Source organism: Lithobates pipiens, unplaced genomic scaffold (genome assembly GCF_037356315.1).
Source record: "Lithobates pipiens isolate NorthernLeopardFrog02 unplaced genomic scaffold, aLitPip1_a1.2 Scaffold_23, whole genome shotgun sequence".
NCBI classification, from domain to species: Eukaryota; Metazoa; Chordata; class Amphibia; order Anura; family Ranidae; genus Lithobates; species Lithobates pipiens.
This window is the reverse complement of record NW_027507785.1, coordinates 81,742,110-81,769,851: the sequence shown is the minus strand read 5'-3', so window position 1 is coordinate 81,769,851 and position 27,742 is coordinate 81,742,110. Positions and strand designations below refer to the sequence as shown.

The following is a 27,742-nucleotide window of genomic DNA, read 5'->3' as shown; positions in this document are numbered from 1 at the left end:
TTCCATAACATAACCCAAAAATAAGAGGATTATTCCTCATTTCAGGATAATGGATGGACCCATGCAAATTATTCCTCTACACCCCTTGGCCAACTGTGCAACCAGAACCGCTGGCGTATATCACAGATAGGTCCATAAATATTGGGACATCGACACAATTCTAATCTTTTTGGCTTTATACACCAGCACAATGGCTTTGAAATGAAACGAACAATACCGTATGTGCTTTAACTAACTTTTTTTTAACTTTTAGCTTTTGATTTTCCCACACCTAATGTTTTGGCAATCTCTCTGATAGGTTTGTTTTGTTTTTTCAGCCTAATGATGGCTTACTTCACTGATAGTGACAGCTCATATTGAGAGTTGACAGCAACAGATTCCAAATGCAAATAGCACACTTGAAATGAACTTTGGACCTTTTATCTGCTCCTTGTAAATGGGATAATGAGGGAATAACAGACACCTTGCCATGGAACAGCTGAGCAACCAATTGTCCCATTACTTTTGGTCCCTTAAAAAGTGGGAGGCACATATACAAACTGTGGTAATTCCTACACCGTTCACCTGATTTGGATGTAAATACCCTCAAAATTAAGCTGAAAGTCTGCAGTTAAAGCACATCTTGTCCATTTCATTTCAAATCCATTGTGGTGGTGTATAGAGCCATAAGGATTAGAATTGTGTCGATGTCCCAATATTTATGGACCTGACTGTAGCTTTATATTATAGAACCATTCATTCCAAACTGCATACAGTTGGTCCTGGAGTGTTGGCTACTATTAAGTGAAGTTCAGACAAAATCTAAATAAGGCTAAACTTACTCCCACCACCATTCCAAACCCTACTCTATCTAACTCTGTAAAGAAAAGACCTGTTCTGAAGCCGCTTCGGTCAGGTCATATCTCTCTAGTGTAGAGGCGAAATCGCCAACAATGGCTGCAAATGCCTGGCATATAATGTCATTCATAGGCTTACAATGGGACATCCTTTGTCGGCTGTCCCTCCTCAACACTAAAACCACTGCTGACAGTCAATCATGAGACTGGAGTGGCTTCTGTATAGGTGAGTATACAGAAAGAATAGGTTTAGGTTGGGGGTGGGAGTAGGTTTAGGCCCAATTGGATTTTGACTGAACTTTCACTTTAACCTACAGCAGTGATGGCGAACCTTGGCACCCCAGATGTTTTGGAACTACATTTCCCATGATGCTGAACTACACTGCAGAGTTCATGAGTATCATGGGAAATGTAGTTCCAAAACATCTGGGGTGCCAAGGTTCACCGTCACTGACCTACAGTGTACAAAAACCATGGCTTCTTTCACCTCCCTTCCAGTCCCGACAAGCAGAAGATACCCAAGCTCAACCACACAACTGAAAAATACTTGTGTGATTTGGAGCCACAGGATGGGGGATCCTCACTCGCCTGTTCGAACATCCAAAGCAGAAATTTTGCAGATCCTGTGTATATTATGTAGCCAAATAAAGCATAATACCAAGAAATTATCAAGTTGTTCTGCTTTGGCACTTCCAGTCCTTGTTGCATACAAACAAGGAATGGGGTGTTGTTTGGTTACCTTTAGGGCAAATAGACATTTTCCGACATTCTAACCCTTTCAGCTCTGTGCAGGCCAGTCAAGTTTCCACCCCAAACTCGCCCATCCATGTCTTTATGGACCTTGCTTTGTGCACTGGTCCAACTCATTCGGTGGAGGGGGGATTATGGTGTGGGGTTGTCTCAGGGGTTGGGCTTGGCCACTTAGTTCCAGTGAAGAGAACACTTAAGGCGTCAGCATACCAAGACATTTTGGATAATTTCATGATCCCAACTTTGTGGGAACAGTTTGGGGATGGCCCCTTCCTGTTTCAACATGACTGCGCACCAGTGCATAAACACAGTCCATAAAGACACGGATGAGCGAGTTTGGGGTGGAGGAACTTGACTGACCTCAACCCGATAGAATACCTTTGGGATGAATTAGAGTGGAGACTGTAAGCCAGGCAGTCCACATCCACATCAGTGCCTGACCTCAAAAATGCACTTCTGGAAGAATGGTCAGCCATTCCCATAGACACACTCCTAAACCTTGTGGACAACCTTCCCAGAAGAGTTGAAGCTGTTATAGCTGCAAAGGCTGGGCCAACTCCATATTGAAAAAAGATTAGCTGCGCTGAATACATGCTGGGAACTTAAATATTAACGAATAAAGTGATTTCAATGTGTAAGCCCCCACTGGGAAATAATTTCTCCAGGTGGCTCAATACAAGAACTGATGATGAAACCACAGCGATAAATGCAAAAAGAATTAAATATATATTGCAATATGACTAATAAAATTGTCCAAGTGTCCAATTAGCTCCGGAGTGTTGCTAAATGAATGTTCCACAAGGTAGTACAATTCCAAATGGTATTCAGATGATGGTTCCTTAATGCTCTATTCATTAGTGACATAACACTATATCACCCAAGAAATTGTGACAGGCTATAATAGGAAGGGCCCTCCACCACCGAAAATACTGCCGCTTACCAGATTTCTAGATCTCTTGTTAGGGAGATCAGAAATGCCTGTGGCTCTTTCCCCAGCCCCGGGTCTCTGTGTAAGGGTGGCAGGAAAATCCCAGATGGTCCGTTCGGGTTATCCTCAGTATAACTAACAATCACTCATTCCCCATGTAAAGAACAGAAAAGCCTCCATAGTGTAACTTTTTAAAATCATTTAAAAATAAAATAGTATTTCACTTACAGAATGCCGTATATACAAAAGCGTCTCAGATAGTATTCAAGCTGGCCCGCTCTCGATCGCTGCCTGTTGCTTCCGGGACAAGCGTGGTATGTGATGACGTCAGCATGCTGCTCCTCCCTACTCCGTTTCGTCACAGATGACGTCTTCCAGGAGCACAGCATGTATTCAGCGCAGCTAATCTTTTTTCCTATTCTGTATATTGTGTGTGTGTCACATTTTTAGTTGCAGCAGTTTCAAATTTTTTTTGGTTGAGAGCACTTTAACCACTTCCCGACCAGCACACGACGATGTACGTCGACAGAATGGCACGGGCAGGCATATTGGCGTACATGTACGTCCAATCTTCAATGCCGCCCTGCCATCGGAAGCGCGCCGCCGCCGGCGCGCTCCCGCGCTGGTCGGGACCCCCGTGAGTCCGGTCGCGGGACCCGCGGACTCGAGCGCCGCGGGCATACCCGCGATCGTCTCACGGGACGGCTGAATGGAGGAAATGCCGTGTAAACAGCATTTCTCCATTCTGCTTAGCAACTAGTGATGCTGATCTCTGCTCCATGTGATTGGAGCAGAGATCAGTGTTCACTAAATGAAAGCCCAACCCCCCCACAGTTAGTAACACACCCCTAGGAACACTTAACCCCTACACTGCCACCCACTGGTTAACCCTTTCACTACCAGTGTCATTTACACAGGAATCACTGCATTTATATAGTAGTGATTACTGTATAAATGACAATGGTCCCAAAAATGTGTCAAAAATGTCCGATGGGTCCCCCACAATGTCGCAGTCACAATAAAAATCGCCGATCGCCGCCATTACTAGTAAAAAAAAAAAATAATAAAAAATTATTAATAAAAATGCTATAAAACTATCCCTATTTTGTAAACGCTATAACTTTTGCGCAAACCAATCAATAATCGCTTATTGCAATTTTTTTTTACCAAAAATATGTAGAAGAATATGTATCGGCCTAAACTGAGGGAAAAAAATGTTTTTTTATATATTTTTGGGGGATATTTATTATAACAAAAAGTAAAAAATAATGCGTTTTTTTTCAAAATTGTCGCTCTATTTTTGTTTATAGCGCAAAAAATAAAAACCGCAGGGGTGATCAAATACCACCAAAAGAAAGCTCTATTTGTGGGAAAAAAAGGACATCAATTTTGTTTGGGAGCCACGTCGCACGACCGCGCAATTGTCAGTTAAAGCGTCGCAGTGCCGAATCGCAAAAAGTGGTCTGGTCTTTGACCAGCAAAATGGTCCGGTCTGAAAGTGGTTAAGAGTGACATCAGGACAGCGCAGTAATTACACATTCTTTATTAACTCAATATTGAACCCTACAGACTAAGACTGGGATGCCATTAAAGTTCATGTGCTTGTAAAGGCAGGTGTCCTAAACCTTTTGGTAATATAGTGTATGTGAACCGAGGCTAATAGTTGCCGAGTGGTGTTCTCATTCAATAAGGCCATTTGGCTGTCAGAAATATAAAAAAACACATTCATTCAAGAGGACGCAGTATCGCCTCCAGAATGCCTGTCACAGGGGGCCTGCACTGCTCTGTAAATAGTGGTCCACCACAGATTCTTTTAAACAGACCAACGCAAGTGTAAATGAGCCCTAAACGATTTATTTTGCTGTGTTCTGCTCATCGGGGTGTAGCTCTGGGTGTCTGCACCATGGTCATATCTATTAAGAGCATATATTATTTGGCAGTAACAGATAGTGTCTGGCTGATCTCATCATCCTCATGGCAGGTTTTATATTTTCGGGTTTATTTAATTTAGACTGTCTGCCTTTGGTTTTTTATTTTGCAAACTAAGATCAATAGTATGTAAGATTACAGAGCAGAATTTCAATAGGAAACACATGAGACTGAGGTTTTGGTTGCTCTGAAAATTTGATTAAAGTTGATCTGTACTTTTTTACTCCACCTCCACCCATCAAAGGACTTGCAGAGTAGTACAAAGAAGAAATTTGCTAAGCCCTAGTAACATAATATGTATTAACCCCGGCGTAGTTTCTTAAAAATGTAAACATTTCTGTAAAAAGGGAGAAAAAAAATCACTGTTTATAGGATGCTCATTACTCTAATAGCCATACATATTTAGACATGTTAATAAATGATCGGGGGCTTTGTGGGGCCAGTCCTTCTAAGGTTATCATAAAAGTCGATGCCCAAAACAGAAATAGACATTCCTTGGCTCCCAGTGACTCAATGATTTTCCCTGTCCGGTCAGTGCTGCAGGATATATAGCCTGCTATGGTGATCAGTGTTTTCTAACCACAAAAAAGCCTTCAAAGACTACAGCGAGAGGATTCCCCCATCTACGTTTAAAGTTTTTTTTACATTTTTGTTCAACCCGCTGGTTGAATGAAAAAAACTGACCCTTCTATGGCTTGCCTTTGGCATTGAATTCTTCTGGGAGTTTCAGATACCAATCTCCTGTTCTGTATGCTGCTTCCATCCGCTGGCCCCCTTAAACTGGACACAGCTGACACTCCCGGAAGACATTGACATAGGTTTCCATGCTGGAATGGAGGGAAGGCAGAAGACATTGGCGCTAGACAGATGAGTAATGCTGGGTACACATGATCCAACAGTTCTTGCGGAACCGGCCAACATTCGGACAGTGTCTACAGCTGCCTGCCCGACAGATGCTGGTTTCACAAAAACGGCTTCTGTTGAACGGACATGCTGGTAAATCAGCAGCCGATCAGCGCTCACAGCCATCGTCTGCCGGGGATGAGGGGGAGTGGGAAGTCCCCTTTCAGAACGCAATTAACATTGTATAGTTAATATGGTGACCTCTGTTTGTTTGTTTTTTGTTCAGCCCACTAGGTTGGACAAAAAAGAAAACTTAATGTGTGCTAGGCTTAAAGTGGTTGTAAAGTCACTTTGTTATCTTAATAGAATCCCCTGTGTTCCATTAAGTTACGTGATCCAGTGTATGTGCTTTATAAAAAATATGTAGGTTTATACCTTATTTCAGAGCTCTGCAAGGCGTTTATGTGATCGCCCGCCGCTCTCTTCTCCGATCTGAGAACTACAGCGGGAGGGGCTGAGAATCCCCGACTGACGTCACCCGGGAGGAAGACAGTAGCAGGTGGTCACTCATTATTATAGCAGCGGAGGGCAATGAGACTAGCTGACAGGGAGGGAGAGAGAGGAGACACGGCAGGTTGACGGAGGCACGAAAAACTGACCATGGTGTCAGGGCTCAGCAGCCATAATAAACGTGGTCAGCTTATGGGGGGGGGGGGGGCACCAGGTAGGATCAGCCAGGTATTTTAGATGATATAAAGAGACAAATAACACAGCACAAGCACTGTGCTGTATTCAGGATCATTTATTTATTTTTTATATTTGTTTTAGGGCTACAGCCACTTTAAGGGTTCTACTCTTGGAAAGAAACCTTTCCGGTTGAATTTTATTTTTAGAGACTGACAGTCTCTTTAACCACTTCCCGCCCACTATATAGCAAAATGATGGCTGGGCAGTGGTTTTATAATCCTGACTGGGCGTCATATGATGTCCAGCAGGATAAGTCACGATCGCACGCCCACGGGGGCGCGTGGCAGGCAATCGATGGTATGTTGTGTCAGTCTGACACAACGCATCTCCAATCGAGGTAAAAGCCGTGTATCGGCTTTTTCTCTACTCACACTGCCAGACGCAAGTAGGGGAGAGCTGAACTGTGTCTCTGACAGGGGGGTCTGCACTGATTATCAGTGCAGCCCCCCCCGAGGATGCCCACCTGTAGCCTGCAGTGATGCCCGCCCATGACCACCAGCTAAGCCCACTAGAGCCCACCAGGGATGCCACTCATTGCCCATTAGGGATGGCAGTCTGTGCCCATCAGTGATGCCTGCCAGTGCCTGTGATCAGTGCTGCCTATCAATGCCGGCCATCAGTGCCGCCTATATGTGCCCTCCAGTACCACCTATTTGTTCCACCTATGAGTGCCCATTAGTGCCACTTATGAGTGCCCATCAGTGCCACTTATCAGTGCCACCTATGAGTGCCCATCAGTGCCTTATATAAATGCCACCTCATCAGTGCCAATCAGTACTACCTCATCAGTGCCCATCAGCCCAGCCTCATCAGTGAAGGAGAAAACCTACTTATTTACAAAGTTTTCTAACAGAAATGAAGAAACGTATTTTTTTTTTCAAAATTTTCGTTCTTTTTTCATTTGTAGTGCAAAAAAATAACCCCCACCAAGGTGATCAAATACCACCAAAAGAAAGCTCTATATGTGGGGGAAAAAAGATAAAAATTTTGTTTGGGTACAGCGTCGAATGACAGTGCAATTGTCATTCAAAATGTGATAGCACTGAAAATTTAAAATTGGTCCGGGCAGAAAGGTCTAAAAGTGCCCTGTATTAAAGTGTTTAAAGTATTTGTTAACCCAGTCACTAAAAGCTCATATAACCAAATGTTAAATCCCTAAAGTGGAGCTTCCGCTCATTGGAACCCTCCCCCCCTCCGGCGCCACAATTGGCACCTTTCAGGGGGGTGCAGGTACCTGTACAGTACAGGTATCTGCACCCACTTCCGGCATAGATATCCGCAGAATCTGTGGATATTTACGCCCCTTTCCGCAGGTCCCCTGCTGTCTGCTGGGAAACACATGGATCCCAGAGGCAGCGGGGACCATCCTTATTGCGCAGCGCGGCTCTTCCTGATTCCCATACCCAAGATGGCGGCGGCAGCACCCGAGAGACGATTGAGAGATCGGCTTCGGGTGCCGACATCGCGGGTGCGCTGGGCGGGTAAGTGTCCTTATTTTAAAAGTCAGCAGCTGCAGTATTTGTAGCTGCTGGCTTTAAAAAAAAAAAAAACGGCGGAACTCCCGCTTTAATATCATTATAAATAGTTTATTTAAATAAATAAAAAATACAGCTTTTACTAATAGTTTCCCTGGTGATCCTGCCATGGAGATCCTTGTTCAAATCCTTACTTTTATGGCGTGAAATGGACTCCTTCTGAAATTGACCTTCTGGTCACTTTCTCAAAAAAGAAAGAAGTTGGAATAGATCAGCAACACCTTGATTCAAAAAAAGGATAAAAAAAAAAATTAGCCAAACTTTTTCTGACCACCCGCCCCCCACCACCACATTTTTCATTTGCCATTGTGGCTGCCCATCACATTTGGTAACTGGCCCAGAGGCACAGTTGTAAGTGGGTCAAAATTGGCCAGATCTAATTGAAAACAGGTTTCGGCAATCTGTTCCGTTTCTTTTATTTCTGATTTAAAGCATTTTTTTTTTTCAATTGAGGGACATTTCAAGCTGGTTAGCTGAAAATAGTGCTTAATAACGTTCTTCTTTAACCCTACGAGCATCAAATGTAACACTATCAGGTCATACATGGCCACCCCTAGTGCTAACTTTTATTTGCTTATGTTCCCTAAAATAAACCGTGTCCGCAAAATGTGAAAATGTGCCACAGTAGATAACCATTTATTAATGACTACTTCCACCATGATCTGTTTGTGTGCACTACCCCCTGCAGTTCTGTAACCATAAGCCGAGGTTATCTCCGGAGGTGCAAGAAGATCAATAAGCGGTACACAGCTAGGGGTCCCAAGTGACCTGCACTTCCCAGAAAGATTCCGAAGGCTTATATCTTGGAATGTTTTTTTTTTTTCTCTAAAATGAATTCCTTCTGTTTTGCTAGTAGGCTGAAGATACAAGAATAAAGCCCTTTAAATGTTTTGAGAAAAAATGGCAGTGTTAATGGACTGTGCAAACTGTGTTTCTTGGCGTATCTCCAGCCATCATTTTTGCATACATGTCACATTTTTGGTGGGGAGAAAGATATATATACATACATTGTAGTCACCTCTCCATTTCTGAAGGTTCTTTGAAACCCTGCATATGTCTTGGCATTGGCCATAGAGTATAATGGCAGCCCCCATTTTCTCTACACTAAGCAGAAGACAATCACTTGACCATTGGCACCACTGCCAGGAGCCTTTCTCTTGTCCCCTTGTAAACAATTGACCACATATATATCCCAATGAGAATTTTGCCAAGCCACTTACACCAAGACCAAGATGAGCAGATTTTTAAAATGAAATCTAGGGACATCCTCAAGAACATGCCCACTTTTTTAGGGGGTTGGAGCGGGGGCAGGGATAATGGCAGCAGAGGAAGCACACCATACCGAATATTGGGTGTGGCCAAATTGTGCTAACAGGGGGAGTGGCTTAAATCCCCTAAGCCTACTTTGCTCTGGGTCAAGAGTGCTTTACAGAGGGATTGAGGCCAAAACTAAGAAAAGCACAGCATGCCTCCCCAAACAAAAATGTCTCCCTCCTTCCAATACATTCCCCCCCATGACAAAACCACCTTCAGCCCAAATTCCCCACTGCCTGAATTGTACTTGCCGGACCTTGGCATGGTGTTATCTCCAGTGGTAGCACCTGAACAGATGCAGAAGGCATCCCCACAACGATATCAACCCAAGCCGAGAATGGGAGGGACCAGGTAGAGCATGTAATATTAGCATGTGGCATTATCAATAATCCCTGACGCAACCGGCTGCTGACACACTCCTCCTCTCCCTCCTCCTCCACCAGACCAAACGCAGAAAGATCGCAAAGACAGATTACCCTGCGGCCACCTGAGCCAGGACACCATTATCAAAGCTGGAGAGAAATCAGGGACACATTCTTTTAATCTGGCACAAAATCGGGGACCCTTTTTAAAATTAAAATTGGAGCCTGTCTGAAACTGGGAACATCTGGTCACCCCAACCACAGTGAACGCAACAGTGACTTGCATCAAGGTCTGTGCCTCTTGATCAGTTCCATGCAGGAGCCATTAAAAGTGGTTTGTTTTATCTGTGAGCAGAGTGGATATCCCAGATGGCACACAATGTACAGACCCGTCCGATACATAAATAATAGCAGCCTCAATTTAACTTTGTCTAAGCCATGTCCCCAACGCGTTTCGCCCCCGCCCACGGGGCATGGTCATGGACAAAGTTAACTTGCTATTACTTTTGTGACTAACTGGTCTGTATGGCATCTGGGATATCCTTTCTGTTCACAGTCTATGCAGAGTCAAAGCAAACTCTTCACCCAGACTGCACACACCGTAAAAGTCTGAGCGGAGACCCGAAGCTCTATATAGGTTCACACATGGTTTGTTTTATCTGTTTCAGAAGTGCAAAAAATGTCAGTTGATCTTGGCAAATATGTCTTTATGAAGGACAAGGGATCTCACCGCTCCAGAAGCACACATGCAGGCTGTAAACTGTCTCTTCGGATGGGAAGCCACAGGTGCTGGCTATTACCACTAGCAACAGACAAAAAACAAGCTCTGGACTGCCGCACTCTTCAGAAGACCGCTTTCTTTTATTGGAAAATCACTTCAGCTCAACAAACAAGGAAAAATTACTGTCGTTTTGCACTAGCTGTAGTGCTTATTCACTAATACTAAGAATAAGCACTACAGCTAGTGCGAAACGTCAGCAATTTTTCCTTGTTCGCTGTGTTTGTTGAGCTGTGATGTGATTTTCCAATAAAAGAAAGTGGTCTTCTGAAGAGTGCGGCAGTCCAGAGCTTGTTTTTCATCTGTTGCACATATGTCTTTAGCTGATCACTTACTGTGCTGTCTGCCAGTGCCACACTTGTATCAGTTATATTGGTCTTAAAATTACAGGATGTTCCTGTAGTCCTATCCTCTTTCTGTTGTCCTGATACAGTTGGGTAAGTGAGCATTATCATATTTGGTCAGGAAATGTGTAACTGGCAGAATCACTAGGTGAAAAAAAAAAAGAAAACAACCCATAAAAGGAAAACAAATGCAGCTACCACATCTATAGACTGGTAAGTTGCATGTATAAAATATTTGTTTTTGAGTTTAGATGCACTTTAAACCTCTAGGTACAAATCATATACGAGCAATAAATGCTTTTATGTGATGACGTCAACACAAGCCATCATGCAGTCAGTGAAGTCAGGACTCCGCGGGCTGCATTCTCGTTCCTGGTCATACACATTTTAAATATGGGAATGTTAAAGTTTTAAATATTTAATCAAGTATGTCAGTTAGAAATCCATCATTTTCAGGAGGGGAATCACCAAGTTCAGTTTCCATATCTCTGATGCATAGAGCAGCTATGGTGCATGGAAAACAGCGGTGGGACTGAGGAATTGCTGGTTTTACCGGTGAACATCAATAAGTACTCTATGACCTGTACATATTGCCAACTATAGCAGAAAATTCAAAGTGTTCTGTGAAATTAGGTATTAAATCTGTCTCTCTCCTGCATATGGACAATCAGCCTAGCAACCGTGTGCTGTTCGCCAGGCGCTCTACCGCACAGAGGGAGATGAGTCATAGAGGAACCTTCAAATAAATAACTGGATTACGTCAGCTGCTGTCTTTCTTTCTCTCTCTGCCTACTTCACTTATGTCTGGAAGCCGGTCGCTAAAGTGAGCGTGTCTTTACAAATTGTCATTTAAAAATCTAATTTAAAAAAAGAAAAGAATAATAATTATACGAATATGAGGTGCCAATGTTGCATTTAATCATTGTGAGATGTAGGTGCCAAGGTTATGTTTAAAAGGAACTTGTCAGGGTAGAAAAGAGGTAGCTTCCTTTGATGGCATGATTTGAAAGGTGCTTGTGCCGGTGTTCTGGCAGATAGTGTCCTGCCATCATATAGTGTCCGCCCCGTACTGTGCATGCGCAGTACGGAGCAGATGAAGCTTCGGAAAATCTCCGAAGATGAACGGCGCCTGCGCCGTGAGTGGAGGTGGTGGCCCCACCATCCAAGCGGACATAGGGTTGGGAAAATTAGAGGGCCCCTCGTGGGCTCGCTTCGCTTGCCACGCTTCGAGCTTGGCCTCGCTGCGCTCGGCTATTTTATATTCCAACTCTATGTCCACTTGAATGGTGGGGATAGAACCTGGACTCACGGCGCAGGCGCCGTTCATCTTCGGGTATTTTCGGAATCTGTGTGTACTGCGCAGTACACAGAGGACACTATCCGATGGGGGACAGTATATGATAGGACACCCGAATAAGATTGCTACCTCTTGGTTCACAGGAAAACCAAACGAGTAGATGAGCACTTGGCATTGCACACAGTGCACTGTGATCATGGCCACCCAAGAGCATCGGTCTTTCCTAAGATAGTCCACAACCCAGGATCATGGAGCAGCATATGCCCCCATATCTATCTACAGTGCCTTAAAAAAGTATTCATACCCCTTGAAATTTTGTCATGTTACAACCAAAAACATCAATGTATTTATTTGATAGACAAACACTAAGTGGAAGGAAAATGCTAAATGGTTTACAGTTTTTTTTTTTTTACAAATATCTGAAAAGTATAGCGTGCATTTGTATTCAGCCCCCTTTACTCTGATACTCCTAACTAAAATCTAGTGGAATCAATTTCCCGCAGAAGTCAATTAATTAGTAAATATAGTCCACCTAATCTCAGTGTAAATACAGCTGTTCTGTGAAGCCTTCAGAGGTTTGTTAGAGAACTTTAGTGAACAAACATGAAGGCCAAGGAACACACCAGACAGGTCAGGGATAAAGTTGTGAAGAAGTTGAAAGCAGGGTTAGGTTATAAAAAAATATCCCAAGCTTTGCAGCTCTGTTCACTCACATCATCCAAAAATGCAGCCCACCAGGCCTTTAATGTGGCCTTTCCACACAGTTTTGCAGCAGGATTGTGGAGGAACAAAATTGGTGTTGCACACTGTACAAAGCACAGCCCTGAACTCTGCACTCTATACATAGCGCACCCCTGAACTCTGCACTCTGTAAGTAGCGTACCCCTAAACTCTGCACTCTCTACATAACATACTCCTGAACTCTGTACTCTGTACATGACACACTCCTGAACTCTGCACTCTGTAAATAACACACTCCTGAACACTGCACTCTGTAAGTAGCGTACTCCTGAACTCTGCACTCTGTATATAACACACTCCTGAACTCTGCACTCTGTACGTAATGCACGCCTAAACTCTGCACTATGTACATACTGCACCTCTGAATACAGTGCACTCTGCACACGGTACACCACTGAACTCTGTGCCCTGTACGTAGCGTACTCCTGAACTCTGTACTCTGTACGTAACACACTCCTGAATAATAAAAAAATTAAAAAATAAACAGTCCTTTGAGGGCAACCATGCTGATGTTGCAGCCCGCAATGAAACTAAGTTTGACACCCCTGCATTAGTAAATTAAGCTAAATTCATTGTGCCCTTGCTTTCTGCCTGGAGTTAAGCTTTAACTTATCATATGAGAAATGTAATTTTGTCTTGTATTTAAAATTCACGGGAAGTCTCTCTTTGTACTAGATTTCACGGTTTTCCTGGAATTCCACTTTATCGTTCACACTTCCATCTCTGCAAACAGTGATATAGAGATCAGGATTCAGACCATGATTCCTATGGGTAATGTCACAAACACGGAGATGCCTGTAGATGTTGCAGTCAGCTGGAGTCTTAGGTCTTGCTTCTGTTTCTTTCTTTTGTTGATTTAGTAAAGCTTCTTTTTTGAACTATGGCTACCTAGCTCTACCACACTTTTTTTCTAAGCAGAACGGCATAGACCACTGGCTGCTTTCCAACCCGGGATTATACCTGTCAGCACTGTAATTCAGACAATAGTGTTGCAGGCTCTAAACTCAACTAATACCCAGAGATCTAGCCCATCTGGTTTATCTATTGTGCATAATCTGAGCTGGCATTTCTACCTTGTAGATTGACACACGTCCTCACTTTAGAAAACCAGACATTCTAGAAGAGTGCTAATAATACACCATTTTAGCAGCAACATCTAAAGATTTAAAGCTTCTTTAATTTCACAGAATAAAATGTGTGCCCAGTGTTGTACAAATAAGCAAACACACTTGTATTTTCATTAGTTAACCACTAGGAGCACTGTTTCATCATGCATCCGACCCATATGTGTATGAGCCATTGTACTGTACAAATGCCTGTATCAAATATCCTACAGAAGGATAAGATCAAGTAAAAACCAACCGTAGGTCTTGATATATATGTTCCTAGTCTAGCAAATAGATGTTTTCCTTGATATTCTTGGTCATTGGTTACTGCAGGAGTTTAAAATGCCTGCATGTGTGACTGTCATCCTATATTTTCAAGGTTACAGATATTGGGATAAGATCATCTAATGTCTGCAGGCATCTTTTTTCTTTTATCTGCTGGTTACCAAGATTCTCATAGATTCACCAAATTGCTGGGGCATATGAAATATCCTCGTAAATGTAGCCGTCTCCTGTTGTGCCCAGTTTATGTAGGCTTTATATTTGGCACATGTGTAATGAAAGGTCCAACATACTTAAATTGGAACTTCACTCTCCCAATCAACATTGATTATTTTTAATCCTCATGCTGCTAGCATTAGTAAATAGAATAAAAAAATTTTTTTTCTTCAGTTACTTTCTGGTTTCTTGCCTAGGCAAATTATGTCATACATCCCAGGAGTATTCAGGGGGGGGAGGAGATGAGGCAAGGTTTTCTCTGCTAAGTACATGCATGCATGCCTGAGCTAAGGACAGATTGAGTCTAGGAAGTAAATGCTACATGAATCATCTGCGCTTACTCAAGAAGGCCATGGTCAAAAATGCTAGGGGGTTGTTTTTCAAAGTTATTTCTCAACAAAATAAAGCATGAAGAGAGTTTGTTTTGAATATTAAAAATTAATTAAATTGTTTTTTTGGTTTGTGTTGCTCAGATGCATTAAAGATTCACTTTAAAATACATCATTGTACTGCTCTTACATAGCATTGCATAGCAACTTTGCTTAAAACATTTGATGTTCTGTGCCACATATTTTGATTTGGAACCCCTTCCACTAAGGCCCTGTTTACTAAATATTATTTAAAGTGGTTGTAAACCCTTACAAACCACTTTGACCTATAGGAAAGCCTAGATTAAGGCTTACCTGTAGGTCCAAGAAATATCTCCTAAACCTATACGGTTTAGGAGATGTTTACAAAAAGACAGGCACCGCTGTCTATGGCGCATGCGCCGTAGACAGCGGCGCACTGAGCCAGCCGCAGATCACTGCGATATGCCGCTCGTGTCGGCTCCCGTGCACATGCGTGGGAGTGATGTCATCGCGGCTCCGCCGAATCACAGCCCTGGAGCAGCAAGACCCGGAAGTCACTCCGGGATACATGGCAGCGCTGAAGATGAAGACGGAGGACCGCTTCGGGGGCTTCGTTCTCAGGTGAGTTATTCGTAATGAGCTAGTATGCTATGCATACTAGCTCATTATGCCTTTGCCTTGCAGTTTGCCTTTTTTTTTTTTTTTAAATAGCCTTTACTTCCTCTTTAAGGTCCGGTTCACACCGCTGCGGGTGAGAGATCCGGATGTGATTCACACCGCACTGCAGTGCAAATCACATCCGATCTGTCTGTGTTGGTGTTCACACCATGCGATCCGATTCCTGTGCGAGTGTGCAGATCGCACTGCGATATGCGGACGGATCTGGGGGTGTCATTAACATTTCGTTGACACTCCCAGCAGTCCGCATAGGGCAGTGTGAACTGCCGGCGGGAGGCATGCGATGCGGGAAAACGCCGCGGATTCGCGGCGTTCCCGCATCGCTATGGTGTGAACCTAGCCTAAAGCAACTGAGTGTTAAAACTGCTTTTTTTTTTTTTTCAGAGCACAGTGATTTCTCTTTTTATCTATCCTTCACTTTATCTGTATTTTGGAGGAGAGTCCATGGCTATCACCATTAGTATACCCATGGGCTTCCTTTAATGTACGGTACTGTGGAAATGTTTTAGACAGGGGTGAAGAACTGCTGTAAAGTAAGAATGCTTTTGAAAATAATTATTTTTATCAATGTAGAAAATGCAAAGTGAGTGAAAAGAAGATAAAATCTAAATAAAATCAATATTTGGTGTGTGCCCTTTGGCTTCAAACCTGCATCTATAATATATATATATATAATATATATTTTTTTTTATAACCTAGAGAATAAAATGGCAGTCGTTGCAATACTTTTTGCCACACCGTATTTGCGCAGTGGTCTTACAAGCGCACTTTTTTTGGAAAAAAAGATTTCTTTTAAATTAAAAAATAAGACACCAGTAAAGTTAGCCCAATTTTTTTTTATATTGGAAAAGATGATATTAAGCAGAGTAAATTGATAACCAACATGTCATGGTTCAAAGTTGCTCCTGCTTGTGGAATGGCAACAAACTTTTACCCTTAAAAATCTCCATATGCGACATTTTAAAAATAAAAAAATCGACAGGTTGCATGTTTTGAGCTACAGAGAAGGTCTAAGACCAGAATTATTGCTCTTGCTCTACCAATTGCGGCGATACCTCACATGTGTGGTTTGAATACTCATATGCGTATTTCATATACATATTACGTATGCAGCCGCTACTCTCATATGCGTTCGCTTCTGCATGCGAGCTCGGCGGGACTGGGCATGTTTAAAAAAACAAAAATTCTTATTTATTTTAACTTTTATTAAAAAATAAAAATAAATTGTGTCACTTTTATTACTATTACAAGGAATGTAAACATTCCTTGTCAAAGAAACAAAGCATGACAGGGCCTCTTGTCACTTGTAGTTTTGCAACAGCTGGAGGTCCGCTAATTGCACATACCTGCAGTAAAGCATGCTTGTTATTCTCACTGTGGAACCCAAGGGATTAATCCTCCACATTATGTAAAAAGGCTGTTTGATCCTCCCCTTCTTACACTGTCCCTAATCCATCTGCCGATAGAACAGAGGCTTGGGGGCAGTCTGCACATGCTCAGATTGGTGTGTATTGCTAGAGAGGTTTTTTTTTTCTCTTGGGAGAGTGCATGTGATCAGCACAGGGCCAATCAGTACTATCCAGACAGAGGGTCAGGGGTCCTGCAGCCTCATAGGGCAGTCAGATTAGAATGAAAACTCATCCTACAAGGCTTTAACCAGACACTCATAGAAGTCATAAGACTGCTATATACTGCTGATGAGAAAAAGTATTTAGCACCTTCTTTTACTACAGGAATTGAATTTCCATGTTCTGTGTACTGTGGGAGACCCGATATAATGAATGCAGGGTCCTGGGTTTAATAGTTACATAGTTAGGTTGAAAAAAGACACAAGTCCATCCAGTTCAACCACTTTAATTTGTAGCCTTTTTTCACACCTGGCTAAAGCGTTTCTACGGTAGTTTATATGACCAATGGGTTCCTAAGTAGGTTTGGGCTCCAGCCTACTTAGACCACTTGATGGCCACAAGAAGGACAAAAGGCTCTTCCAGGCTTCAGAAGTACTAGTTATCACATCCATGTTTTCTTTATTTGAAGATTATTGGAGAAAAGAATGAACTGTTTACTGCTTGTGTATAGAAATTTGTCATCTGTATTGTCATTAAAACTTTTGGAGACCTTTCTATGGAGTTTAACTTGAAGGCAAAAAGGAGATTCTGCTCCGTACTCACTAGATATATCACTGTATCGAATAAAGTGCCAACTGTAGTCTCAGTTTGGAAACTCCCAAAATGTAATTCACAACCTAGCATGTTGTATATCAGGATCGATAACAAAAATGTATGGCTAGTGTAATTTTTGATCTTTTCTCTTTGAGTATAGTTTTAGTTTATTAGATGACATTTGGTGGTTTTCTAGTATTACCATGTAGGCCAGCAATGTGCAGCTTACAGTCGAAGAGTAAAGTTTTGTAACGAAAAAAACAAATCTTCCTGTGGTTGCTGAAATGCATTCTTTAAACATTTAAATGCCTCACATATTACTAGTCTGGAATAACTAAATTCCCTTTTATGAAGTAACAAGGATTAGGGTCCCTTGCTGATATAGCTACCCCAGATAATGATAAGTGCAGTGCGCTCGCTGGAAAATTTGGCGTAGGCTGTAGATGAGCATGTGGAGTCCATAACACAAGTTTAAGTTTACGGTTCTCTCAGCCAATCCTTTGTGTGCTCAGGCGCTCTGCCAAGATCTCTCCAGACTAACCAGGATAGACAGTATCTATAAATATTAAAGCATTTAATATCCTCGGAAATGCTTCTCTCAGCAAGTTCACTGCTACATTCCGTAGCGTGTTTCATCAATGGCTTGTCTCTTCTGTGGATGTTTTGTCACGGTGAGATGATTTGTCTTTTGGCTATTCCGTTATCTCCGGATAAACCCACGTTTCTGACATTCACTTTGGATGGTGTGTTTCCCTTTTATGTTGCCGCTACTGACTCTGTCTGCAAAGTTGCATATTTTTACATACTTTTCATATTTACGTTTTGTTCTTTGGTGGGTAGAAGGTGCCGTTTGTTCCTGGGAGGAGCTGATATTAAAGGGATGTGCCTGGTTGGATTTTGGAAAGGATATCCTGGGCCATTCCCTGAATTTTTCTTGCTTTGTAAAGCCGAACTTCATCCAGACAGCTAAATACACAGACTTGCATGTGATCTGCCTTCTCCTCCAAAAGACTTGTAACACAGTTCAGTCCCTTTCAGTGATCCATGCACTCCTGGTAAAGGTCATAGCTAGGTCCTCCCTCCCTAGGACCTCCCTTTTTTCTACTGGAGTTAAGCAATCCAGCTTGGTCACCAACCTCCAGTCTGTTGATTGGACACTGATTCATAGGCATAACTAGAACCTTTAGGTCCCCGGTGCAAGAAGCCACAAAGGGCCACCTCTCAGCCAAGCCCTGGGGTTCCAGTCCTGGGAGGGCATCCATGGACTCCCTTCCAAAACCCTGCCTCCTGCGAGCCACCTAGGGTGCACGTCCAGTGCGCTCTGTGACTGCTGTGGCCTTAAGCTGATCACAGATCATGATAAAGGGCCACAACGATTTACCAAGCTGATCACATGTAAACAGACTTGCCAGTTATCGGCAGTCCTTTCCACTGTGTCTGTGTGAGGAAAGGAGAGCTGTTAACCACTGTTCTGTCAAAGTGCCCGCTATCGAGAAGTGCCCGATATGTACTGTGCATACGCCGTACGGAGCAGCACAACAGCTGGACTGACGTAACCAGGGCACATGTGCACATCGTAGGAGGTATCTCTCGATGGGAGATACCATTTCACAGGCACAGGTTAAACCTATACAAACAGCGGTGTAGACCGTGGTTCTCAGATTTTGCATCGCTGCTGCTGGAGGGTGGCTATTGGCTGTGTTGAAGAGCTGGGTTTGTCTGTGTTGCAATCCGACCTTTCACACAGGCAAAACCGGCCGTTCAACACAGCAAACCCAACCTTTAGCACACTGTAAAGTCACCCCGCAACAGTGAGGCACAATGTGAGAACTACAGTCTCCCCCCACTGTTTGTATAGGTTTCAAGTGTAGCTGTGAAATGGTATCTCCCATCGAGAGACGCCTCCTACGATGTGTGCTTGCGCCCTGGTCACATCACTCCAGCTGATCGGCAAATCAGCTTAAGTGCGGCTCCGTCCTGCGCATGTGCGGGCACTATTTGATGGGGGGCACTTCTCAGCAGAACGCCGGCAAGACTGCCAGTACATTGTTTACGCTGATAATCAGGGCACAGATTAGCAGTGCTGCCTATCAGTGCTCATCAATGCCACCTATCAGTGCTGCTTATCAGTGCCCATGTACACTAGCATTTTGTTTCATAAGCTCAAAAAATGCTGGATGAAAAATGCTGATAGTAGCATTTTTGTGCCCGCTTCTAGTAGCATTTTAGTAGCTCTTAGAAGAATTTAGAAGCTTTTAGGAGCATTAGCATTTTTGCAGTACATAAGAAAAAACAAAACAAAAAAAAGCATTTTTATTAGCAGTTAGCAGCATTTAGCCACATTCTGCATTTTTTCTGCTGGAAAAACGCCCCAAAAACTCTACAAAACTATTTTTTTTTCTTCTCCTAGATGCTGAAGCTCAAAAAAATGCTAATAGCCTAAATTAGTGTACATGGACACATAGGATAACATTATTTAGCTTCTAGGAGCAGAAAAAAAATGCTAATAGCTAATAAGAGCTTAGAAAAATGCTAGTGTGCATGGAGCCTGAAGTCTTCTCTGGGGATGAATGTGGCAAGGTGACAATACAGGAGGACAACTGGGAGACAGCTTTCACCGCATGCAGGCAGTACCTGGAGGAAGAGCTTCATGGAGAGATATAAAGGAATTTTTTTTAATGAAAGACGCAGCTTTAAAAAGATTGACAACTTCCGAAGTTACTTTAACATGTTAGTTTAAGACATTTTAGTGATTGGGTTTAGAGTTACTTAAAGTTTTTATAAACTCAATCCCTAATACCTCACATGAGATGTAAAGTGTAACTGCACGGAAGGTCTTATATTTACTTGTCCCCGATCCAGCAAGATATTGCCAGCAAAGCCACAGAGCAGCTTGTCAAAAGCTTCCAAGTCAGACCCACATTTGTGCTTTGCATTCTCCATTCAATCCTATGAAAAGCTTGGAGTACAAAGTCTCTATAGCTGTGTGGGGACCTTTAATATTTCCATTAGCGGTTGACTTGCTTGTGATGGCCGTTATCACAGACATCTCAACCTGCAAAAACGAATTTCAGGGAGGTGGGCGTGGCTTAAACAGTGCTACATATTGGGCGTGGCTTAAACAGTGCTAAATATTGGGCGTGGATTAAATGGGTGTAGTTTAATAGTCTGAGATGACTTACATAGTGCAGAATGTAGTAATGTTAAATAGGGAATATACAGTGCGGAGTGTATGGCAGTGGGTAGCAGGGCCAGCCCAAGACATTGTGCTGCTTGGGCCCAAGAATGAAAGGCTGCCCCCCCCCCCCCAAATAAAAATCATGCCCGCCAAAAGGCCTCCACATTCATTATTTTATATCATGACGTCTAAAATAAAATTTTATCAGAAAATCTGATTAAAAATGCTATAAATCTATTCCCTATTTTGGAGACGCTATAACTATTATGCTGCGTACACACGACCGGACTTTTCGAGGGACTAGGTCCGATGGACTTTCGACGGAGTTCTGACGGACTTTCCGAATGAACAGACTTGGCCACACACAATCACACCAAAGTCCGACGGATTCGAACGTGATGACGTACGACTGGACTAGAATAAGGAAGTTCATAGCCAGTAGCCAATAGCTGCCCTCGCGTCGGTTTTTGTCCGTCGGACTAGCATACACACGAGCGGATTTCTCAGTAGGAACTGGGTCCGGCGGAGTTCTGTTGGAAAAATTTGAAACATGTTCCATTTCTAAAGTCTGTCAGACTTTTGCAAATCAAAAGTCCGCTGCAGCCCACACACGATCGAATGGTCTGCTGAAATCATTCCGTCGGACTTTTGATGTTGAAAAGTCCGGTCGTGTGTATGCGGCATTACACAAACCAATCAATGTTGTTGTGATTTTTTTTAACCAAAAATATGTAGCAGAATACATATTGGCCTAAACTGATGAAGATTTTTTTTATAGCCAATATCTATAGGAGAGGTGTCCACCATCCCTGCTAAGTTTCATTTTATACATTGTCTTATTTTCAGTTTGACGTGTATTATATATGAAGTTGCGTATCAGAGACCGGTATTGTCGTAATATTGAAGCCTATTGAGGTTTTCATACATTACAGGATTCCACCATTCTTGTTAAGTTATTGATCAAGTTAGCGCTTCACTTTTTTTTTCTTGTGGTGAACCAGGGGGACCATCCAGGATCAGCCCTGCAGCCGGGATATCGGGCAGCACTTGTGGGTGTCCGGGAGCCGCCCCCGAAATGCGGGAGGCTCCCGAACCTCGCGGGAGACTTGGGATGTCTGTTCTCATCCAATAAAATATTTGAATTCCTAATCATGTTCTGAATGATCAGATTTTCTGACAACATTGTGCGACCCTGTGTATGCAAGATAGGTTTGGGCCAAAATCCATTGGAAATGTTGTCGTCAGAATGTCCGACTGTCTGTACAGGGCATTAGGCCTCATGTACACTGCTGCTGGTAAACGGATGATTAGGAGCAGTTGGGAATTTTTTTTTAACTGCTCCTGAACTTTCCTCTGTTATCTGATCAGTACATGTACACAGAGTCATTTATAGTTGTTTCTAGGCAGTTGATTTTAGAGGGTTTTTTTGGAAAGCAAAAAAATTAGTTCAGACGCTGAGTTTAGAGGCAGTTCAAGCGCCAAACGCTTCTAAACGAGGTAACTCACGTTTAGCTGCGTTTCGTTTACAGGCATTTTTCATTTTTGGCTATTTTGGAAAAAAAAAATTTTTTATATATATATATATATATATATATATATGTGTATGTGTGTGTGTTTTTTTCAAATGCTTCTAAACGCAAACGCAGCTAAATGTGGCAAATCGAACGTTTTAAAGGTGGGTTACTATCTGTCAATCGTTCAGGAGAGGTTGTAAAAACGTCCCCTGTACATTAAGCTTGATGGTGCGTACACACGACCGGACTTTTCGAGGGACTAGTTCCGACGGACTTTCGTTGGAGTTCCGACGGACTTTCCAAATGAACGGACTTGCCCACACACAATCACACCAAAGTCTGACAGATTCGAACGTGATGACGTACGACCGGACTAGAATAAGGAAGTTCATAGCCAGGTTCCAATAGCTGCCCTAGCGTCGTTTTTTGTCCGTAGGACTAGCATACACACGATCGGATTTCTCGGTCCGGCGGAGTTCCGGTGTAAAAATTTAAAACATGTTCTATTTCTAAAGTCCGCCGGATTTTTGGCAAGCAAAGGTCCGGTGGAGCCCACACAAGATCGAATTGTCCGACGTACCCGTTCCGCCGGACCTTTGCTGTCAAAAAGTCCGGTCATGTGTACATGGCATTAGGGGAACTGAGGAGGGCTGCTGCACACAGAAGGCTTTTTATCTTAATGCATAGAATGTATTTAAATAAAAAACCTTCTGCCTTTACAATTACTTTATGGATGGTAAAAAATAGACTGACAGGGGTGTACACATGTACAGTGGTGTGAAAAAGTGTTTGCCCCCTTCCTCATTTCCTGTTCCTTTGCATGTTTGTCACACTTAAGTGTTTCGGAACATCAAACCAATTTAAACAATAGTCAAGGACAACACAAGTAAACACAAAATGCAATTTGTAAATGAAGGTGTTTATTATTAAAGGTGAAAAAAAATCCAAACCATCATGGCCCTGTGTGAAAAAGTGATTGCCCCCTAAACCTAATAACTGGTTGGGCCACCCTTAGCAGCAACAACTGCAACCAAGCGTTTGCGATAACGTGCAATGAGGCTTTTACAGCGTCCTGGAGGAATTTTGGCCCACTCATCTTTGCAGAATTGTCCTAATTCAGTTACATTAGAGGGTTTTCGAGCATGAACGGCCTTTTTAAGGTCATACCACAACATCTCAATAGGATTCAGGTCAGGACTTTGGCTAGGCCACTCCAAAGTCTTCATTTTGTTTTTCTTCAGCCATTCGGTGGTGGACTTGCTGGTGTGTTTAGGATCATTGTCCTGCTGCAGAACCCAAGTTCGTTTCAGCTTGAGTACACGAACAGATGGTCGGACATTCTCCTTCAGGATCTCTTGGTAGACAGCAGAATTCATAGTTCCTTTTATCATAGTTCCTTTTATCACAGCAGAATTCATAGTTCCTTTTATCACGGTCCTGAAGCAGCAAAACAGCCCCAGACCATCACACTACCACCACCATATTTTACTGTTGATATAATGTTCTTTTTATGAAATGCAGTGTTCCTTCTACGCCAGATATACTTGGACACACACCTTCCAAAGAGTTCCACTTTTGTCTCATCGGTCCACAGAATGTTGTCCCAAAAGTCTTGGGGATCATCAAGATGTGTTGTGGAGAAATTGAGACGAGCTTTGATGTTCTTTTTGCTCAGCAGTGGTTTTCTCCTTGGAACTCTGCCATGCAGGCCATTTTTGCCCAGTCTTTTCCTGATGGTGGAGGCATGAACGCTGACCTTAACTGAGGCAAGTGAGGCCTGCAGTTCCTTGGACATTGTTGTGGGGTCTTTTGTGACCTCTTGGATGAGTCGTCGCTGCGCTCTTGGGGTAATTTTGGGCGGCCGGCCACTCCTGGGAAGGTTCACCACTGTTCCATGTCTTCGCCATTTGTGGATAATGGCTCTCACTGTGGTTCGCTGGATTCCCAAAGCTTTGGAAATGGTTTTATAACCCTTTCCAGACTGATAGATCTCAATTACTTTCTTTCTCAATTGTTCCTGAATTTCTTTGGGTCTCGGCATGATGTGTAGCTTTTAAGGATCTTCTGGTGGACCTTACTGTGTCAAGCAGCTCCTATTTAAGTGATGCCTTGATTGTGAACAGGTGTGGCAATAATCAGGCCTGGGTGTGGTTATAGAAATTGAACTCAGGTGTGGACAACCACAGTTATAGTATGTTTTAACAATCACTTTTTCACACAGGGCCATGATGGTTTGGATTTTTTTTCACCTTTAATAATAAACACCTTCATTTACAAATTGCATTTTGTGTTTACTTGTGTTGTCCTTGACTATTGTTTAAATTGGTTTGATGTTCCGAAACACTTAAGTGTGACAAACATGCAAAGGAACAGGAAATGAGGAAGGGGGCAAACACTTTTTCACACCACTGTATGTTGTGAATTATAACTTTTTTGGGGCTGTGCATGCATAAACTGTAGGGTTTCCAATAAACACCTTTACAACAGATGTCTATAGTCCTCTTTTTCTAGAGAAAGGAGAAACCCATTTTTCACTGTCCATGTTATGAATTTAGATGACGTTCAGCTTGAATAGCAGATTGAAGAACTGCAGGGTGATATATCCAATCATAAGCGGGTATCTTTCAACCTGTCATTCCGTGTGTGTCAACTGCCTGTCGATGGTCACCTTTAGTATCCCTCTCTCAGTACATGTCTGCTCAAACTAATTGAAAACAAAATGTGACAAATTGATTTTAGTTTAGCCGTCATTCATGCAGAATACGCTGCCTGAAATAAATGGAAACTGCCAACTGGTATGTAAAATGCAATCATAAAACTATGACACTGCCAGCACCTAAAAATTTGTAAACCACCTTAAACCCTTTAGGCTCCGTGCACACGTTTTTTTTTTTAAGCTCCTAAATGCTACTAAAATGCTACTAGAAGCTGGTACAAAAATGCTATTATCAGCATTTTTCATCCAGCATTTTTTTCTAGCTATTTTTTGAGCTTCTGAAAAAACGCTTGTGTGCATGGAGCTTAACTCCACTTTTAGGTTCCATGCACTACTAGTGTTTTTTTAAGCTCCTAGAAGCGCTTTCCCCGACTTGTTCATTCCCCGACTTAGTTGGGGTAGGTGGAACAGTTTGGTGGAGGTGGGCCAGCCACTCCTCTTGACCATTGACCTCTGGGGACCCGCTTACTGACCTTTGACCTTTGGAGGCGGTCCCTATTCCAATCCCTGAGTCCTAACCTTTTTCTTCAAGGGGAAACCCTAATCCCTAAACTCGAACCCTAACCCCCTAACCCTATCCTTTCCCAAATCCCACTCGCTTTGTTGGAAAAAGGGTAAAAAAAAATAGTTCGGCTCGCTCGCTCGCCCTGTAGAAACTCGCCTTATAGAAATCATTTGCACAAATCGCAAATGTGTGCGCTAAGCACTTTCCCCAACTTGTTCATTCCCCGACTTGTTCATTCCATGATTTGTTCATTCTCTGACTTGTTCATTCCCCAACTTAATTGGAGTAGGCGGAACACTTTGGTGGAGGTGAGTCAGCCATGCCTCTTGACCATTGACCTCTGGGGACCCGCCTGCTGAACTTTGGAGGAGGTCCCTATTCCAATCCCTGAGTGCTAACCTTGTTCTTCAAGGGGTAACCCTAACCCTAAACCCTAAAGCTAAATAGTGTTGTCTTATGTGTTCATGTACGTTACTTTAGGTTTTTCGTATTTTTTGAGCTTCAGTGTCAAAAAGACAGTAAAAATTGTTTTTTAAATATTTTTGGAGCCTTTTTCTAGCAGAAATTTTTTTTTTACTCCTATCTGCTTCTAAATACTACTAAAATGCTACTATCAACTTTTTTTGAGCCTTTTTTTTCTTTCCTTCGTGTACTGCAAAAACAATAATACATTTCTAATGCTCCTAAAAGCTACTAAAATGCTACTAGAAGCTGGCACAAAAATGCTATTATCGCACCTAAAGTGTGCCTTTATTTTTGGGCCAAGCTGGCCCAAACAAACATATAAAGGCACAAAAGTGGAGTTAGGCTTTAACAATTAATGTGGGGTAAATGATACAGAAATAACTCCTGAAAAGATACTATCGTTTCTAATTAATTACCCGTTACTTGAATTACAGTCTTTGTTCTTCTGAAGTGTCAGCTGTTTTGTTGCCTTTTTTACGCCCGTGGTAATTATCAGAATTAGTGATGATGAGACTGAAGACAGCAGGTAAGTTCAGCGTATCCAGTTTCGCATGTAGCGTGAACGAGGTTTGGCGATCGGATAAGTTACAAAGCTAAACCTGTTACAAACAAGCAACTAGATTTGCATACAGCCACAGAGTACGCATTACCTAGATTGCTTCCTCACCATCTATGGCTTGCTAATGACTTCTACTTATACATCACTTGTCACACTGCTTCACTTGCTTGCCTCTGCCTGCGAGAATTTTTCCTGCGTTCGTTGCGATTATCCAGGAAACGGAGTTATGCGGGAAATCAGCCATCGTGGAGAGCAAATCATCAGTGACTTATTCAATCAGGTAAAGTATTGTATACACGGATCATTTTCCAGCCCAGATAGAATTCTGAAGAGAGCACATTACATAGGAGGAATGCATTCCGCTGATTATTTCATATTATTGTTGGTGAAGTTGGAATGTTAACCCTTTCTGCTAAAGACAACATTGCATAGGTTACATAGATACATAGTAGGTGAGGTTGAAAAAAGACACAAGTCCATCAAGTCCAACCTATGTGTGTGATTATATGTCAGTATTACATTGTATATTCCTGTATGTTGCAGTCATAAGATGCTTATCTAATCGTTTTTTTAAACTATTGATGCTCCCTGCTAAGACCATCGCCTGTGGAAGGGAATTCCAAATCCTTGCCGCTCTTAGCCCTTGTACACACGGTCGGACATACAGACAACAAAACTTGTGTTGCATACACACGGTTGGACAAAGTTGTCGGAAAATCCGATCGTACGTAACGTGATGACGTTATTTCGTTACGACGGGACTACGTTCAGGCTAGTAGCCAATAGCTTTGGTCTAGGAATTTGATCTGAGCATGCGTGGCACCTTGTCTGATCGTAATTCTCTACACACAATCGGACAAAGTCTGATCGGATCATGTTGTGGGAAAGTTTTATAGCCCAGATCTAAAACTTTGTTGGTCAGATATTCCGACGGAAACAGTCCGATGGAGCCCACACACAGTCGGATTATCCGACAACATGGTCCGATCGGACATTTTCCGTCGGAATGTCCGACTGTTTGTACAAGGGCTAACAGTAAAGTACCCTCTAAGTAGTTTAAGGTTAAACCTCTTCTCTTCTAATTTTAATGAGTGGCCACGTGTCTTGTTAAATGTCATAAGCCTAGGCCTTTTACCAGACAACAGGAAGTCGGCTGTATAATGTATTTTGGTAGAAAAAACATTTTTACTATCGAAAGTTAAAACTACAACGGCAGAAGATTTAATAGATGGAAAGATGAAAAAATGACTGAAGTTCCGATTTAATTTACAAACTATGTACTGTGATTTTCTAAGTGTGAAAGTCTAAGTGCATATACTGTAAGTAACCTGTTTTTACAAATATAAAATCAAAGCAAACGCCCTCCTCTCTGCTCAGGAGGCAGCCATAGATGGTTTGAGTCTTGGCCGGTCCAACAGGAACAGGCTGGGTTTCAAGCCATCTATGGGCTCGCTAAATGTATCCAAGTCGATCCATCAATTCACTTGGGTACAACCAGCATGTCGGATTTTCGGCATTTGATTATTGCCAGTGGCTGTAGTTGCAGGCAATAATCGCTACATCCCCCCCGCTGGGAGAACACAATAGCTCTGCAGTGGGGACTCCTC

The 27,742-nt window shown here is 42.6% G+C and overlaps 1 protein-coding gene across 1 annotated transcript in view; it reads left to right on the top strand.

Moving 5' to 3' along the window:
• The window catches only part of PRICKLE2 (prickle planar cell polarity protein 2), a 451,504-nt gene that overhangs the window by 110,694 nt on the left and 313,068 nt on the right, over nt 1-27,742 (top strand). The gene's annotated exons all lie outside the window — the stretch shown is intronic.